At 35.1% G+C, this 16,601-nt stretch overlaps 1 pseudogene; it reads left to right on the forward strand.

Annotated features, from left to right (window-relative positions):
• Window positions 1-16,601, forward strand: part of LOC137631763 (E3 ubiquitin-protein ligase RNF220-like) — a 180,695-nt pseudogene that overhangs the window by 154,008 nt on the left and 10,086 nt on the right.

The following is a 16,601-nucleotide window of genomic DNA, read 5'->3' on the forward strand; positions in this document are numbered from 1 at the left end:
AGTATCCCAAAACGGAAGAAAGAGGCTTCTAGCCATCCCTAACTTCTGAGCAATCCGTAAAATATTATAGTTTTATTTTTTAATATTGTAGATATATTTTTGACAGTGAACAATATAATATCAAACTTAGTGAAAATGATACTAAGCAAAGGTGAAGTACATAAAAAGGGGAAATTAAAATTTATGTCAATAAAAAACACGAACATTTATATCTACGGTGAAAATTTTTTATGCGATATTTTATCGACTTCTCTTCCTAGTGTGTACACGAATGCAGTAAAATATACTCCCGACATTCACTCATATCATCAAAATACAATTAATAACTTCTGACACATGTATGACATGGTTCTAGTATCTCATCGTAAGGTTAGTGCCATACCAAACCTGCCATAGATAAGCAAGTTAATCAAACATATTTAGTTAAAAAAAAAAAAAAAAAGCAGTTCAGCGTGATATTTAAAGTTATTTTTTTTCTGAAAATGAACAGCTAGAATTTCGTATGCGGGTCTCATTGTCACCGAAAACCGGTGGAAATCAACATTTACGGAAGAGAGATGAAGTGAGTTTTAGTGATCGGTTTTTATCTCCCAAGTAATTAAACTTACATTATTTGACATTGGTATAACGTTGGCGACCACTCATTATACATAATCTCTATTCAAGGGACATCGCCAGGAGATCCTCAAAAGATGAACAAACATACCTCTCTTCCCCTAATTCTGCTAAAATTATATTCAATGAAAACGTCAAGACCATGAAGATCGTCTTCAGTCTGGTTCTAAAATTAAGAAAATCCAATAAACCTTCGAGGTTCAAAAGGTTTTAAAGACCACTCATTAATGACAGAGGCAAGGGATAGTGACATTGCCATAGAAAGCAGGACAATGCTATAAACTATAAAGGCTGACTGTAATACATATGATCAGCCCCCAAGCACCATTTCCTCTCGAGGTAGGATCAGGGAGGGCCAGGCAATGGCTGCTGAGGACTTTAGCAAGTAGGCCTATAGACTCCCCAAATCCCCCATCCTTAGCTCACAAGGATGGAGAGGTTGCAGATACTGTAGGAACTATCGAGTTAGAGTGGGACTCGAACTCCAGTCTCGCAATTACTAGGCAAGGACGTTATCAATAGGGATACTTAGTATTTTAAGGAATTGAGGCCATATGGCACTACGTTGGGGCTGAGGGCAACCTTTGTCAATGTTAACGCAAGTTCATCACACTGTTTTAAATTGCAGTGGTTTTTAGATTTAACATTAGTTTTCATTTCACTTTTTCAAATGCTGATAACGACTTATGACTATTCAAAATATGGATCTCATCATTTTTCATTGAAGCTCAACGTCCGTTACAAATCAATATGTTTGTGATTCTGTTATTCACGTAGGTGCCTCGTTAAAATATGTTATCTGAACAAGCGTTTTCGTCGTTATTATTATGGCTTCTCTCCTTGTAATGTCACTTTTTCTATTATCAACGTAATTACAATAACAATTATTTATTATTGCTGTAGTTATTTTTGACGAAGGCTGTCTTCGTGGCTGTATTAGACACTATCATTATTGCAATAACCATGATATTGACTATTTGTATTATGCTTATAATTTGATAACTTTAGAAAATTAATTCGATTCCACTGACTGTCTGGGTGGTTTTATTATTATTATTATTATTATTATTATTATTATTATTATTATTAAAAATTAAAATGTTATTTGCATTTTGTGGCCTTGAGTGAATTATTATTATTATTATTATTATTATTATTATTATTATTATCATTATCATTTCATTCCATTCCCAATATCATTTGTTATGACATATATTTACAAAGATATTATCTTCCTTATCTCTATCCCTTTTTGAGGCATAATCTCTCCCTTCTTTCAACCGGGCTTATCCTTTTCACCACCTCATGTAAACACGTCTCCTTCTACCACTTGGCAGTGCCCCCTCCCCCTTGCGCACTCCTCCCCTCTCCTTGCCCTCCCCCCCCCCCCCCCCCTCCGCCGCAGACCTCAAGGATCTCAAAGTGGGCTCTAAGATTTCCTGTAATTTGTCATTTGGCGTGTTGGTCCTCTTGGCAATACACTGTGTCATTGTTGTCGTGGTCGCCTCCTACTTAAGCCGATTGGAAGCCAAAACTGCACCTACGATCACTCCCCCACCCCCCGTCCAGAGATTTTTTTTTTTTTTTTTTTTTTTATTTCGTTGGTTTTCGTTCCGTTGCTGCTCTTTTCGTGTGTGCGTTGCCTTTTTTGTGTGCGTATGTCATGTGTGTTTTAATTAATGTATATGAAAATTTCTCTCTCTCTCTCTCTCTCTCTCTCTCTCTCTCTCTCTCTCTCTCTCTCTCTCTCTCTCTTAAACGTGGGATTATGCATTTGTAAGCCCTCACTGTCTATTGCCAGTTTGTTGTCAACCATCGTTATCTCTTCCCTTGAAAGAAGCAAATGGATAAATATATGTCAAGAAAATCTTTGAGTTTTTCTCAAATGTTTTAGTAAGAGTTATACATTTTAAAAGATGATTAGACACAGAAACTTTAATCGAACGAAAACATAACACAAACTCCCACCTTCAATCTTTAATTACTTAGACAAGAATAAAGACGTTATGCGGTCAGAGTCCTTAACTGCTGCTTCTTCATAAAACTCTAAAGAAGTCTCAACACCAGTTACCTGACCATCCACATACACAATCATCTTCCATCTCGATCTCGTTGTACCATTGCGTTTCTTTGATAACATGTGTCTTTTGTTACCACGTCACTTAGCCAACACTTTCAGTCTTTGTCTCTTCAGTCGTTTCTAATATCTGATTTCACACACTTTCTTTACAAACCTGTTGTTCTCTGTCATATCTACCGGACAAAACAATGCCAATACTTAGTTTCCATTATTTTTACCACATCTTAGTTCCACATTTTTTTTCCCATTAACCCTTTTGGCGTCAACCCGTCATCATATAATGTAGTAATCAAACTCCTGATCTTTTTTTATATGTCTATTCACTCATCTTAGCACAAAAACTGTTGGAAATAGGACTCTACAACATTTTTTCGTATAGGTGATTAAATTTAATTTCCATTGATATATAATTTTGCATATTTTGCAGCATTTTCACACGTTAAAAAAACAACTTTGGGTCAGGTTGTCTGAGATTCTCTTCGATTGCTGCGTTCCATATCTGTCAACTGTGCAGTGACTTTAACTCCCATACCATGCATTTACTCATATCTTCAGAGTTTAAATATTGTGAGTGTGTTCCATGTAGAATTCCATTTTAGCGTGCGTGAAGTACCTAGTTAAAATGAAATTAGTGAAAATCCACTTAAAAGTTTAAAGGCCACTCATGAATGGCAGGAGCAATGGACAGTGACATTGCCCTATCGAGTAGGACAGTGCCCTAGAGAATGACCATATATACATATGATCAGCGCCCAAGCCCCCTCTCCACCCAAGCTAGGACTCAGCAGATAGACCTATAGGCTCCCCCAAACCCCTATTTTTAGCTCACAAGGATGGGACGTTACCACAACGACCACCACAACTTGATCTCCTTTTCTAGAATTGGATCAAGATCCAGAGGCTCCCAAATTCCCAATCTACTATTGCAATCAAAAGTGAAAAATATCAATTGTGTTACAAGAACCATCCGTAAATGGCAAAGCCATTCATTTTACAAAATGGAAATTTTATTCAATTGAATGTATCGTTACTCGCATCATGATATATATGTACTATTCATTTAAAGCATGTATCATATAAGGAATAAATGTATCTTATTTATCATGTTAATTCCTAGATATACAGTTAATTTGGATATTAGTCTTTGTGGAGGTTGAATGGGCAATTCTTGGCCCATCTACTCTTAAGACTACAGAGCTTATGCAATTTTGATAGTGGTAACCAAGCTTTTAATTTATAAATATATATGTATATATATATATATGATTTTGTATACATATATACACACACTTTTGTATATGCACATATATGTAGATAGATAGGTGTATATGCTATGATGAATAATCTATAATGCATCTTCCCTTCCCATGCAATTTTTGTTATGGCATAATTTCGCCATGCCTCAATCTTTCTTTTCTAAGCAAACAATAGCGGTAATGATAATAAGAATATGCCATATCAATGTAGTATCCCACTTAATTGAATTCACTTGCGTGGCTCAGTTAGAGAGAGATGCGTATCATTATAATACCAGTAACAACATCGAAGTCAGAATATCCTTCGCCGGTGCTCTGGCCATGTCATTCAAAGCTCCTCTTCAATCATTCCACTGAAGTGAATGGTTGATGCTTAGGTCTCGGGAGATATCCATTTCTCTAAACCGTCTCTGTTCATTCCTTTGTGAAACAGTAGTCTCTTCTGTTGTTAAACATGTGCTACTATGTCACAAAATGCGTTTTCATATAACCATTATTATTATTATTATTATTATTATTATTATTATTATTATTATTAGTGGACGCAACCCGATAAAATAACAGATAAATCTTTAGATAGTTATGCACACACACACAAATGCACCCCCTCTCACCACGGTTTGACTACTCCCTCTCCTCCCACCCGAGAGACGGCGAGATCTGAGCATGACCGGAATTATATATTATATATATAATATATATATATATATATATATATACAGTATATATACAGTATATCTATCTATCTATCTATATAATATATATATATATATATATATATATATATATATATATATATATATAGCAGACACTTCCTCTTTATTATATACGGGGCATTATTATTATTAGTAGTAGTAGTAGAAGTAGTTGTAGTAGTAGTAGTAGTAGTAGTTCTAGAAGTAGTAGTAATATTCAACACAATACTTGTGTGTCTGGCATTAATATGACGATACTTTACAGTATTTGTCTTTCTGAGAGACATGGTTCTAAAAGCATTTGCCTTGTCCATCCTCACAACGTCATATGTAAAGACATTTCGGTTCTTCTTTTATCTGTAAAGTTAAAGAAAATGACATTGACTTGCATCACATATTGCCACTCAGAGAGAGAGAGAGAGAGAGAGAGAGAGAGAGAGAGAGAGAGAGAGAGAGAGAGAGAGATTTAACAAGATCAATGCCATTGAGGCAGATATTAGTAATGAAACAAAGTACTGCACAGGTTCAACCTATGCAAATCTGGCCGCTCGTATTTTCATATCTCAGTAAGATAGTTTAGTCCTCATTTTCTTTTAATTATGAATAAGTTTTTTGTGATATATTTAGAAGTGTGAAAAATCTTAATCAAATTCCAGCCTCTTTGGGATGGTTGGGAAAGATGGTATGACAAATTTACTTTTGCCGGAGTATAATGCTTCATTAAACATGTAAAGATTGTAACTGCGCATCTTACAAGTTATGAACTGTTCAATACTTTTTTAAGACGAAAACTCTCTCTCTCTCTCTCTCTCTCTCTCTCTCTCCTCTCTTCTCTCTCTCTCACACACACACACACACACAGTACACACACACACGTACACAAACACAGACCCGCACTCCATAGGAGTCTCACAGCTGTAAGAGTGTGTGTGATGTGGGCAGGATAAACCGAATAGATGATTAATTGACGTGTCTTGGGACTCAAAGTTGCTCTCCAAGCTCCTCCTTGAGATTTTCCCAGGGGTCCTCTCCAAGTGTCTGTCGACTTCAAGCTCCCCTTCCTCCTCCCCCCCCCCCCTCTGTCTCTCCTCTTCTTACTAGAGCTATCCCATGACTTTCCTAACTCCTGCTCCGATCTTTATTTCATTCTTTATCTCTTTCATAATTTCTCGTTTTTTTCCTTCTCTCTTATTCGTCTTTTGATTGGTTTTGAATAGACTAATAAATTATAGACTTTTGCATTGGTTTTCTTTTCATCTATGATAGAAGAGTAATGTTTCAGGTTATTGAATATTTAGTTCCGATTAAATTCACGCACTGTTTGAAAGAAGTCCTTCTCTTAAATAATTTTTTTAAGGAAAGGAAGGTCAAGGATAAACCGGGAAAAATGTATACAGTTTCTTGTGTCTGCTTAGCTTTTCTTCTTATCTTATCTATATTTTAGCTTCTTTGCCTTCCAATATTTTTATAAAGAACTATCAAAATCCTTTGATACGAACAAAGGTTTACCTTATAAGGCTCCCCTTTGAAGAGATTGAAAATTATTTTTATGAAATTATATGTTTTAACGAAATACCTTTAACAAAAATTAACTTAAATACTTCTGACTTGAAGATTCGCTGTATCATTGGATTACCTTCACCAACCTTACGAAATCACCGAAGACTTAAACTATCGAAAGAGCATTCTCGAATCTGGCTGGACCTCAATTTCATATTTCCTGTATTATATTACATGGGCATCATATTGGATTATTGTTGTAAACATCACCCATGACTGCCATGGCCAGCATTAAATCCATATGGAAATTAAGCACAATGCTTTTGTGGCGGAGCTGAAGCCACCTTGTCGACCCCTTGGTGGCCGTCTGAGCTCGGGCAGAGAGGTGCCCGTTGGTTTTAGTCCCCCGCCGTGCGTGCAGTGCAGCAAGACACATTGCCCATTGTTGCAAGGCGTGTTGAATCTTTTATACCTCTTACGTATCTCGCACCCCCGCCCTCTGTCCTCCCAAGACCCTACCCTTCACCACAATGTAACATATCGTCTGCTAATGTTTTCACACACCATTTGAAGGTAACGAATGGGCTGTGGTGAATTGTGAAGCTTTCCGCTTATAGTCGATAAACTTAATGATACCATCTTTCTCGTACTCTTCCTCTTATTCTCATATCCTTTGTTAAGGAAGTGCAGAGAGAGAGAGAGAGAGAGAGAGAGAGAGAGAGAGAGAGAGAGAGAGAGAGAGAGAGAAGGGAAATTTTACAACTATCATCACGCTTTATCTACGGTACTGATTGATCATCGACCATTTCAAACTCTTTTTCTGCAAGATAACAAGAAACTTACTAGTTTTTAATTTCAACCTTCAGGTAGCAGGTATATTTAAAGATAATGCCTTAATATGAAGTGATAGCGAAGGGAGGAAAACCTTTAAAAAATGGGAAGAAAGTGTTTTCTAATTGCGAAGGGGCCTAATGTGGGTGTTGAGAATTAAATTTAGTACCCGGTGATGTGAATTTTCATCCATGAACAAAATGAAGAATAAATAATAAAAACCTCTAATTTAAACCAAAGATTTATCTAACGCTGCCAAAACGCAAAATGCCTGGTAAAAGTTCTTCATTTATAAATATTTCAGCGACGGCCAACTTTTCCTTTATTTATTAGTGTTTTTGTTTAGCAAAATCAGTTTTAAGATTTCTCCATTGTTCTGCTTGCCCACAACTTCACTATTCCTTGACTGTGACCTCGGGCACACTATTCTATCTAATTTCTCCTCCTCTTGTTTTGTTATTAAAGTTTTTGTAGTTTATATAGGAAATATCTGTTTTAGTGTTACTGTTCTTAAAATATTCTATTTTTCCTTGTTTCCTTTCCTCACTGGGCTATTTTCCCTGTTGGGGTCCCATGGGCTTGTAGCATCCTGTTTTTCCAACTGGGGTTGTAGCTTGGCAGGTGATAATAATAATAATAATAATAATAATAATAATAATAATAATAATAATAATAATGACAATAATAATAATGAGAAAAATGGCTTTAACATTCATCATTTTTCATCGTTTTGGGAGATTTACGCAAGAAACTTATTTCTAAAATATCATTAAGAGGAAGATCAGGTGGAGAGTTAGTGGCCTCCCATGACCTCCTCGGAGCGATCTTGCCTTCAGAAGAGAATAATATTTCCTGGTACGAAATATAAAGCTCAGTTACATTCGAACAATGACATATTATCACAGCAAGCCTCTGCCTTTCTAAAACACCATTGTTCTTTTTTACATTGTATGCTGTCGGTATGCAATAAACTCGTATTTATGGCTATTATTTCTATACGTATCATTTTCATTCAAGATTTTTTTTTTTCAAATTTTTACTTGATATTAATGTTAGCAATATCTTTACGAAATACAAATTTATTTGTATATGCGTACCTATGTATATAGATGTTTCTCAATATGCATGTATATATATGTCTACACACGCGTGTAATTATAATATATATTATATATATATATATATATATATATATATATATATATATATATATATATATATATATATATATGTAATATGTGTGTGTGTGTGTGTGTGTGTGTATTTAGGTATGTACGTATGTACATATACTGTATATAACTTGTAACTTGTTGAGAATAGTTTATATGGCAATCTATGAAACTAGCACCCTCGCCATTACACTTAAATTTGTAAATTAAATATGAAAAGCATCACAAACGAAGTAAAACCAGTTATGTAAATATGATCAAACGACCTAGATATTGAAATAAATAGAAATAATAAAGTTGATGAAATGGAACTGAAAATAGAAAATTAAAGCTACTAAATCTGGAAGGAAGCAAAACTAGAAAATATAATTGCAATTGAATACTTGAAAGTTATAAAACAAACTCAGAACATAAGCGACCATTGACTGTCCTGTCCTCCTAAAAAAAAACCAATTATGTAATTCCTAATCATTTCCCCCCAAAACTGTAATTAAGCGCTGGTTTCAATTACTTAATAAAGAGGCTAATTATTGAAGAAATCAAGTCTTTACTGACAATAGGTCACAGTGTATGTTCAAACAGAGTTTTCCTCAAATACATTTTAATTATATTTTACAAATTCATTTGTGGTGGAGTCATTGGCATGGTGGAAACCTGCATTTGCAGTTGACGTTAATTTAGTAGGCGTTTGTTTATCTGGCTATTTATAGCGTGGTTTGTGTACAGTTGAACGCAGTAATTCGTGGCACACTTCGGTGTAAGGACGTGCACCCTGCCACACCCTAACTGCATGGCAAGTAACCAAACAGATAGTGCAGGGAGAGATGCCAAAGGTGGTAGTCAGGGCTAACACAAGGAACAGCCCCCCCCCCCCCCCTCAGTAAGGGTGTGATCGGGTGTATCCAAATGTACGTAAGGGACAATTCCATTGACTTGAGGAGGGAAGTTCAGAGTACAGTTGTCTTCCTGATAACACGATTTGTCCCGTCTAACTTGCATTTTTTACCCATAAGAGAACAGAATAAAACGTGAAACCAACCTGTCACCCTTTTTATTCAGACATGACTTCTTCATTACAGAGTCTTTGTCTATTAAGGAAACCAAACAAGAGCTAAATAATAGCTCATTGTATAAGCAATTAGCAAATGTTCATTCTATTTTTTTCGAATGTATTAAAAGGTCAAGTGCCGCTTTTAGTCTGATGTTGTTAGATTGCTTTTTAAATCCCAAGTAACAATTTTGCTGGTATTTTCTAATTTTGAGTCTATCGTCTTTTATTAGCTGTTAACTAATTTTTGATAAATGGCTATCGTTTAATATATAATTAATTTCGGCCTCAGCAAAATATTAAGTTTTCTCTATCCTTTACATTATTCATCATAAGATTATACATATATATGTTTATATATATATATATATATATATATATATATATATATATATATATATATATATATATATATATATATATATACAGTGTTGTGTTAAATATAGATTTTTGTATTTAACACCGAAAGCAGACCCATTTTCTCCATGTTAACTGGTTGTTAAGTTAGTTGACTATTTATGATAGTTTTGCCAGTGACATACGTGACCCCGTAGTCAGGTAGTGCTGCAGTGTAATATCACAATCCAAAATTTCTTCTTCCTCCACGTTGTAAAGGAAGTCGAAGCCAGTGGTGAGAAGAACTGGACACCGGTCGTATGCTAGTTCTCTCTCTCTCTCTCTCTCTCTCTCTCTCTCTCTCTCTCTCTCTCTCTCTCTCTCTTCTACTACTACTATTACTATTCACTTTCATTCCCTCTTTCAGGTAACATTCCCAACCATTTCTTTAATTTACAGTAGTAGTAGTAGTAGGAAGAGAGAGAGAGAGAGAGAGAGAGAGAGAGAGAGAGAGAGAGAGAGAGAGAGAGAGAGAGAGAGAGAGAGTATATTTATGTGCAGCATTTGCAAGTATTGCAAATGTTACAAAAATATTAAGGTATTTATATTTGCATTAATATCAAAATGTTCCTCTTCAAATAAAGGTCAATTAGAAATCCAGTATTACCGTAAATCAAGAATTAGGATCTGTTAAATAACATCTAAATTTACTGACTAATTTAATGATTGTAAATCAGGGCTTCATTGTTTGTCAGACCTTTTAAGATCTTGGCGATGTTTTTGTTTTCAAGTAGTCAGTGGCTTTTAAGTATTTTAGTAGTGGAAGGGTTTCCTGCCCTTCTTTGATCCGAAGGGAAAACATATTGTTTAACAATGTTGAGTAATTCAAGGCGAATAATAATTCATAATATTTATACTTATAAATATATTGATGAAGGCAAATATGACATAGTAAGAATGAATTCTATACCAATTATTTTAATTTATAAGGAACTGTATTTTGTACTAAACACACTAAGGACTAAGCCAGAGTAAAAAAAAAAAAAATTATTGTATTTTCATAAAGAAGAATTAAGGTGAATTCATTAGATATTAAAACGACAACTTCCTAGTGCTTCATGTCTTCAAGCAACCCTTTTTCTTAAGAAGCTGTCTCTTCAATCTTCATATCATCTTGTTGTTATTAACTAAGCTGGTTTTGAAGTAAATTAACATTGCAAACGTGACGATACTTGATCACATTTCTACCCCGTTTGACTTCTTTATTGCAGCTGTCATCAAATATGATGAACGATGCTTACCACTTCGATTCTAATATTTATGAGACGCAAGTCTCGCTTCATAGTTTATTTGGTGCTTATTTAAAATGGAAATTATCTAATTTCCTATTGTTTTTATTTCGGTTAGGGTTTATAGTTTGTCTCTCCTTTCCTTCTCCTCGCTGCGCTACTTTCCCAATTGTTACTCTTGGGCATATAGAATAGTTTGAAATCTGAAAATTATTCCACATAGACTAGGTGTAAGTGATTCTTTTGGCCTGGTTATGTAATTGTCTTTTCACTGCTACCGTCTATATTTTGGGATTTTTTCACTCAGTCCATAATAGCAATAGAAAAAACATTTCAAATTGATCCTTCAATCAACCGAGTTGAATGTTGGGTACTTGATCGTCGTATTATTATTATTATTATTATTATTATTATTATTATTATTATTATTATTATTATATGTACTGTATAATAATTATTTCGATTGTTTCTTCAAGTAATAGATTAGTGTAAAGCGATTGGATGTCGTGATTAAACAAAGAACATGGTCAGTTACGACATAGAATCCCTTAGCACTATTACAGTTATTAGTGTAATAATGATAGTAGTAGTAGTAGTAGTAGTAGTAGTAGTAGTAGTAGTGCCTGTATTTAGTGAAACTTTTTTATGATATGAAGACGTCGCTGATACTTGATTCACTTAATTTGTTTTCTTTTCAGGCCGCAAACCCCGCCCGGGCGAGTCATGGTGTCCTGTGTGTGGGGTCACTCTACGCCCAGGCGAATTAGAGAGCCACTTTAGCCTCGAATTGGAAAAACTAGCGCGTCTCCCACAATCACGCCCACTATCACAAAGGACACCCACGTCTACCACATCTACGACCTCCACAACAACTACGCCCACGCCTTCATCTTCAACGGTGACGAGTGTGGCCGCTTCTTCGCCCCTCAGCCCGCATCTCCCTCATCACGTCCGCGTCAGAGATCCAGGATGGGATGTGAGTTTGACAAGGTTTTTGAAAAAGTAGAATTACTTATAGCATTTTCGTAAATTCTCTCTCTCTCTCTCTCTCTCTCTCTCTCTCTCTCTCTCTCTCTCTCTCTCTCTCTCTCTCTCTTTTGGATATTTTTTTTTTTAGATTTGATACAATTAACACCTTCAAGAAGTTTTGCATCGTGAACCTTTTATGATTCTTTCTCAGCAGACTAATGTTTTATTTGCTTTTTCTAGTTTTTTTCTTTGGCAATATTACTATATTTTTACCTCCTATAAGTTTATTTATAACAAGCCTTTACTAAAACTGTTAAGAAAATTCAAATGTTTTTATGGAAATCTTTATTGGATGGTTCATTATTACTGTTAGATTTTGGCAATTTCTTGTATTCGGACCTATTTTCTCCCTTTCCTGTAGGGCATAGCCGTGAAAATCTAAATATTTAGCCTCTTAGATAACCCTTTCAAGCTTTATAAGATTCCGTCTTTATCTTTTTCCAGATCACGGTCTAAATTAAAAGACCACCTTGTTATAATAAATTTTTTGATCAAGCTAAGACTCCCATCTTCCTATATCACATATTCATATTGATTAAGGAATGTTATTTTCCCTTTAGCAAAATATAGTGTGTTCTTTATTTTTAATTAGAATCCGGTTATTATTTTTCCATTATCAGTACCAGATGTGCCTTGTCTGAAGCGTACATTCTACAGAAAACCAATATTCTCTGTATATGCTAAACACGTAAAGCTTATTTTTTCCCTGTGAGAGATAAACCTAAAAAAAAGCAGCGGCAAACAGCCACTGAAAGAGAAAGCCTGTTGCACCCCAATAATATCCCGACTCACACCTTGCGTCGGCAGGAGATCGTAAAATACCACGGATGGGTTGTAAAGAGGACCCAATTGGATGTTGCGTAGCTGGGTGTATGCCGAATCTCTCTCTCTCTCTCTCTCTCTCTCTCTCTCTCTCCAATGCTCTAACTGCTTATAAAAGTCTGGCAGTATCAGCTTAGCTTCAATGAACAACACGTATGAGGAAGGTGTCAGTTTTGTAACTGAAAGCCAAAAGTCTCACACCACTCGGCTAAGAAAATAAAATCTTGAGAGAGAGAGAGAGAGAGAGAGAGAGAGAGAGAGAGAGAGAGAGAGAGAGATTTTTAATGTGAATGTAGTGGATTCGGTACTTCGACTACTTCAAGCGAGTGGTTAGCTAGGTTTTTTTATGGGTTCTTCTCTATTCAGTTGGAGGTAGCTAACTAAATACTGTGATTTAGTCGGTCTGCATTACTAATTTTTATTCAGAAATTTCTTCTTAATTGCAAAATCCTTCCTAATTATATGTTTTTTTCTTTAATAAAATATATTTTATAATGTTTCTTTCCATTATCTTTAATACTTTTCATTAATATTTGTTGTTATAAACCACTACCCATTTTTATCATATCTATTTTAATCTTCCTTATTAGAAGTTTTCCTCTTTAATACATTTATACTATTATACTCTTCATTAATAGTTTTATGCAGTAAAATATAACCCTCATTCAATTTATTGCTATTGTTAGGTTATGTCAAATCTTTTATGTATTACAGTACTCTGTACAGACATTTTCTGTCACACAATCTCTTCTTCCTTCCCCACCTTCACAGAATTAGCGGAGAGCGTAAAGGGGCAAAACAGATGTCATTGTCCCAATTGATTCCCACCTCTTATTCATTCACGAACAATGGGCATGATTTCATTGTCAGATCTACCGTCGAGTCTAATTGACTGCGGTCGTATCCAAGTATGCAAAGCTGCTTTATGGCGTTCATGAAAAAGTACAACCTGCTAATAAAACTTTATACAGTAGAGAAACGAAGCGCTAAACCTTTGAGATTCCTTAAGCAGATTATCAACCAGAATCGATTTGTATTTAGATGAGAACACTCAAGAAAACGGAAAGAGAAAAAAAAATGGAGAATCCTTAAAAGATACTTTGTGGGACACATCTAAAAGGTTACTTCGGTATGTATACAACCGAGGCGGTAGTAACGAGATCCCGATTTTTTTTTTCCTTTTATTATAGCCGTCATTCCTCCATTTGAATCTTACCATAAAAGTCTAAACATTCAGAGATTTACAACTAACATTTAGCAGTTTGCTAAGATTCTCTCTCTCTCTCTCTCTCTCTCTCTCTCTCTCTCTCTCTCTCTCTCTCTCTCTCTCTCCTTAAGCGGTGCTGTACTCTACAAGAATTACACCACAGAAGGTAGAATGAATAACGTGTCGTGATTCGCCTTATGTAATAATTCTTTATGAGGAGGTATTATTGATATTGTCCCCGAGGGAATGAGTGACTCAGCATGGAAATTATTCGTAGTAAATTGAAATATGGTGTTGGCCAAACGATTTTTGAGGACGGGAAGATCATATCGTTAGTTTTATGGTTTTATTGACACCCGGCGAGCGAGGTGTGGAGGTCGGCCGACCCTTGTTAAAACCACTTACCCTCTTTTTATTTTCTCTCTCTCTCTTTCTCTCTTTCTCTCTCTACCTCGCTCGTGCTCTTTTCCTTTACCACCTGCTCTATAAAACTGCCTCTTCTACCATTATTATGACGGCCCTAATAACCTCCGCCGTTTCATGCATGTCCAAAAAATACTCAATTCTAAAACCGACCCGTAAGAGTTCGGCGATTAGATCTAAATTGTATAGCACCTCCAATCTTCCAATTAGGCTCGGAATAGCAATGGTGGTCTTGTTGTTTGATTTAACCAGTTTCCCTTTTCCAGTCCTGCTGTAACGAGCTGTTTTTCTAGATATGCATGGTGCATTATTTCGAATATTAGACTGAATCGTTGATCTCTCTCTCTCTCTCTCTCTCTCTCTCTCTCTCTCTCTCTCTCTCTCTCTCTCATTTCGTATCCATGTTTATTTGTGTCTCTGCTCTTTTCTCCCTATAGAATCTAGAATCTAGGTGGGAAAATTAATGGATTTACCGTAATTTATTATAATTAATAATCATCATCATCATCATCATCTCATCCTACGCCTATTGACGCAAAGAGCCTCGGTTAGATTTCGCCAGTCATAGATAATGATAATAATGATATTAATTATCCATTATATATCCTAAATGCTGCAATGGTCATTACTCGTAATAAAAGAATAGCGTAGAATCATCAGAAAAAATAGCAGAAATTTAACCTTTTGCCGAGACAAGGGCTGTGGAATTTTTTTCCTTTTGACCTTATACTCATCTGAGCCATATGTCATTATGTAGGACTTGGGCAATATTTCTAATACCCCTTTCAGACTAATCATGGCTGAAATCAGATTTTATATAAGTTATTTGTAACCTGTCCTTTAGGAAAAGTTCTGTCTTTGGGAATTATAGACAGGTATGTTTTGATTATTGCGTTTTAAGGAGACCTTTTGTGGGGTTCCTTTTACGATTTCTGCAATGTTTTTATGACCGATTAATGGCAATGAGGGTGAACATTACCTGTAGGGGACCACGGAGAACCTTTCTACCATATTTCAATAAACTGTGATGGAATATTTGTATAATCGAATAAAGACGAGCATGCTTAAAATGGAAAAGTAATTGGAAAATAAAGAATAGATTATAAAAGCAAAATTATAAGGAATAATAGATACATGACAGGTAAATTATGAAACTAAACTCAAGCCAATCTGCTCAAAAATATTTTAAAACAAATTTCAGCTTCTGAAGTTTGACCGATTCAATTAGATAATAAGAAAAATAATTCCACAAATTGATTACATCGGGACTAAAAATTGTAGATCACTACGCGCATTGAAACTTGCAAAACTCTTGGAATTTTATGTATATTTAGTACTACGTGATGGATGTTATACTCTAGAAAAATCAGAAAGTAATATTTTGGAAAATCAGTATTACTAAAAAAAACTATAAGTTTGTAATATTTGGACGGCAAAGATTCAGAATTCGTAATTTAGGAAACCTCTAGGTTTTTTCAACAATATAAGATTATAGTCTTGAGATCAATATTTAAAACCTGGCAGAATAAATTGATAAAAAAAAAAAATTCTTTATGTATATCTTTACCCTTTCTGCTTTATCAATATTTCCCATGCTTCATCTCTACGCCTTCAAACCATTTTCTGTTTTCGTGAGTCTCCTTCAATATCTCCACTCCCCTTTAGGAAGGGGTAAGAAGATAGATCTCTCATAGTCTCCATCTTTGCACTTCTCACGTTCTCCCCAAGTTTCTTGCCTCGATTCACCTTTTATCCGAGTTTCTATTACCAGTAATATTTATTTAAGAAAGAAAAGTCAATCACATCTACTCTGCCATTATCTAATCCATACTAACATTCATGTATCGAGCTTCCATTTACCTTATGATCTTACCTTTTTTTTTTCTTTAATACAAACATTTTTATACTTTCTTCATTTTCTCCAGTATAAGAAGGTATTCCTGGTCACAGACAATACCACTTCGCTATCCTTGCAAAATTATATATAACTCCACTTCATCAGAGGCAGCAACATTCCTTCGTAATTACACGAATATTTCACTTACAAAGTTATATAACATTGTTTTTTATAACAGTCTAAATTTTATTTAGACATTCCCAACAATCCACGTCACGTGTATAGATTCTACAATAAGAGTTTTCAAGCTTTCAAGGCCCCCGGTGACCAGGCATGCACATGTAACTTTTCCTTTTTTCTATTATCTATCACAAATGTTCTTATAAATAAATAATCTGTACTTTCTCACCCCTTATAAAGTCTTTTGTTTGTCCACTCCTTGACGATGTATTTAGCGATAATAT

The sequence above is a fragment of the Palaemon carinicauda genome, chromosome 40 (assembly GCF_036898095.1).
Source record: "Palaemon carinicauda isolate YSFRI2023 chromosome 40, ASM3689809v2, whole genome shotgun sequence".
In the NCBI taxonomy this organism is placed as follows: Eukaryota; Metazoa; Arthropoda; class Malacostraca; order Decapoda; family Palaemonidae; genus Palaemon; species Palaemon carinicauda.